The 3,463-nt window shown below is 34.3% G+C and overlaps 1 protein-coding gene across 1 annotated transcript in view; it reads left to right on the plus strand.

Moving 5' to 3' along the window:
* The window catches only part of LOC103203108 (CUB and sushi domain-containing protein 1-like), a 988,038-nt gene that overhangs the window by 253,204 nt on the left and 731,371 nt on the right, over positions 1-3,463 (plus strand). The window lies entirely within an intron of this gene.

A 3,463-nucleotide genomic window follows, 5' to 3' on the forward strand; every position in this document is an offset into this window, starting at 1 on the left:
CGCCCCCCTTTTTTTTTTCCAAATGATTTTGAGTTTTGTTCCACATTGTTCTCCCGCTCTATCCAGGATCTCCGACATAGATCCCCTGTGAATGTTTGCCAGTTGTAGCCAGGCACCATCTAGTTCTTCTGGTCTCATAGTCATATAGGCTGTGGATCGCATGATGTACCAGTCACTAGGACTAATTTTTCCCATTAATCTTTGGTATTCTTCATTCTTCTTTGCTCTGGACAAAGAGAGACCCATCATTGCATTTAGATGGCTGCTTGCAAGCTTTTAAGATCCCAGTCACTACTCACCAAAATAGGAGGTGGAACAATGTTATGCCAATTGAGCTTGATGTGCCCTGTGACTATGGTCCTGAGGCCACAGGTTCAACTACCCATTCCTTCTGAGTAGCTGGCTATAATCAAGAAGTAATTACAACCTTGTCCCTTGTCAGCTCTATTATATACCTGGGAATTCAGATCATACAAATACACTTCTAGGAACATTGTTTGCCAACCTAATGATGCTCTTTTTTAAATTACATTTATTTGATGTTTTAAATGCCTAAGATGTAAATTAAAGTATATTAGGTATCTCTGGAATCAATCTCAATTGTATAGAATTATTCAGTAAAGTATGCCTAAACTGTCCACTAGAAATAGGTTAAACCTATCACTAAATAACCTTAACAGATTGAGTTATGCGTTGTAGTATAGCTATTGAAATATGCCACATATTGGTTAGAAGTAGAAAGTCCGAACATTAGAGCAATGTAGCTTCCTGTTTACGTCTGGGATAATACAAAGGGTATTTCTTTATAAAAAATATTTTTCATAAGACTGGGCACTTAAAAATATTTGTATCTAAAATAATTGAATAAATATATTGATAAAATTAATTTAGAGCCCTATACAATTCCTCTATTGATTCTTATATTAAGTTAAAACAAGCTGTGAAACAACTATATGCTATGTATTTTATCATTGTAAATCTTTATCTCTGATTAATTTTATTTTTTACTCTTGAAAAAGCATTATCCATGCATTTCATTATGCATGAAATATTAGAGCATAAAGGTGAAATTACAAAAATTACTCACTAGACAAAATCTGTAGCTATTTAACATATCCTTTTCACAGGCAATTTTATCCAATTTATCACAGAAAAGACACAAAGTTAATTGTATTATAAACTTAAGGCTGCTAGTTGTACAAAGAGTTGCTGAGCAAAACCTGGAAAAGCACATCTAGACTTGCCACTCTCCAGAAAAAGCCAGATCACTTGGCATGGCACATAAGGCCTTTGTGATCTTCCCTTGATCACCTCTCCAGATTCACTTCTTGCCACTTCCTCACAGCTAACCTCCTTGACACTCGATAGAAACATTGAAGGTCCCTGTATGTACATACAAAATAATATATCTTGATAAGTAACTGTTACTCATTAATCAAGTCTGGGGTTTCTTCCTCTAGAAGTCCTCCTCTGGAATTTCTTCCTTTAGACATCAAGTAGATCTTACTCATGACTACCCTTTGTGTGCCAGAGCAGAACTGTGCTCCATGGGGTTCCAATGATTATTTATTTATTTATTTTTTTTGTGAGTAGATTGTTAAGCCTTTCTTCCCATGTGTCTTTAGGTAAAGTTGAACCTCCAACCTTTCTGCGGAATGTCTTAACATATGCTCCACCAAAACCAAAATAAAACAAAAACCAAACCCACTGCCATCAAGTCGATTCACACTCATAGTGAACGCCATTGGGTTTCCAAGGCAGTAAATCTTTACAGAAGTAGATTGCCCAGTCTTCCTTCCACGGATTGGATGGTGGGTTTGAACCACCAACCTTTTCGTTAGCATTCAAATGCCTTAGGCACTGTATCACAAGAGCTCCTTCCAAAGGACTTTTAATAGACATAGCAGCAATTTTAATGCTTTGTGTATATTGAACCATTTGATATGCACAATACCACTACAAAGAAAGTGTTCTGTCAATTTCATTTTTTGTGTAAAGAAAGAAAAGAGAATTTAATGAATAATAATGAATAATAATTAAATAATGCCCAAAATGGTTTGCCTGATTAGTAACATATCCAGAAATTGATTCCAGGTATTTCTGGCTTCAGAAGCAGTATTATTTACTATGATAATATATTTTGTGTGAGTAAAGTGTTTTTTGTTTTCTTTTTTTGTTTATCAATTTCATCCTATGTGTATGTCAAATAGGCATTATCTCACTCTTGATTTTAATTATTATTTATCTCCTTCTCTTGTTTGTGATCTTTAGGAGAGAAATCCTGAGAATTGTTATTCATCCCATACCTTTACTACCTATTTATGGAACATAGTAAATATTGAAAACAATGTGATGGGTGTGTACATAATATAGAATTATTAAAAACAATTATTAGTTGATATACAAAAAAAATGAATTAAAAAATCCAAACCAGTAATAATTTGGAATAATGTGAAATATATTTTATTCCTTCTGAACTATGGTAGACATCACTAAGCAATGGACACAGCTAACAGGAAGCTAATAGAGTTGGATTTGTGTGGAAAGATTTTAGAATTTTGAGGCAAACACAATCTGTATTAGTGTTCTGTTGCTACACAACAAATTTCTATACTTTAAGGCATTTATCCCAACACACATTGATTATCTCACAGTCTCTGTGCGTCAGGAGTCTGTGTGTGACTTACCTAGGTCATCTGCTTTGGATCTCATAAAGCTACAAATAAGGTATCAACCAGGACTTTCTAAAGAAGCATCAGCTTTTACTGGACAATTTAGTTTCTTTCAGTTTTACGTCTGAAAGCTCCAGTTTTTTGTTTTCTATTGGTCAGAGACTACCTTCAACTTCTAGAACCCTTTCTCAAGCCCTCGACATATATAGGCCTGCCAGCATGGGTAGCCCACGGTAAGAAAGTCAGAGATTCCATCAGGAGAGGTACTACAATCTGTGTGCATAATCATGTACATGTAAACCCATGCATCTCATCACCTTTGCTGTATTTTATTGGTTAGGAGCAAGTCACAAATCACACCCACATTCAAGAAGAGGGGAATATACAAGGGCGTGTACACCAAGAAGCTAGTCTCTCTAAGCATTTGGTCACCACATAATCATCGAAGAGTATTTAGTAACCTCTTATTTGTTGTTAGAGTACATCATGCCCCTCATTTTATGAATTTCTAGCAAATAAAAACTTTCACAATCATTTTGAGGAGTGGAAACAATTTTGGTGGAGATTAATGCAAAATAAAAAAAGACACCTTTACAAAGGAATATACAAGCAAACAAAAATTTTAAGAAATTTTCCATATAAATGGAATCTTTTGTATAACAGCCAGACCCTACAGCTATATGTTTATTCTCCTAAATCATCAGGGTTTCTTGAGAAAAACACTTGGGAAAATATTTAGTTAAGTAATTATTAAGTAAATGTAAATTCTATATTTAAAAAAAAAAAAAAAA

This window comes from Orycteropus afer, unplaced genomic scaffold (assembly GCF_000298275.1).
Source record: "Orycteropus afer afer isolate SDZICR_OR568_19922 unplaced genomic scaffold, OryAfe1.0 scaffold00200, whole genome shotgun sequence".
NCBI lineage: Eukaryota > Metazoa > Chordata > Mammalia > Tubulidentata > Orycteropodidae > Orycteropus > Orycteropus afer.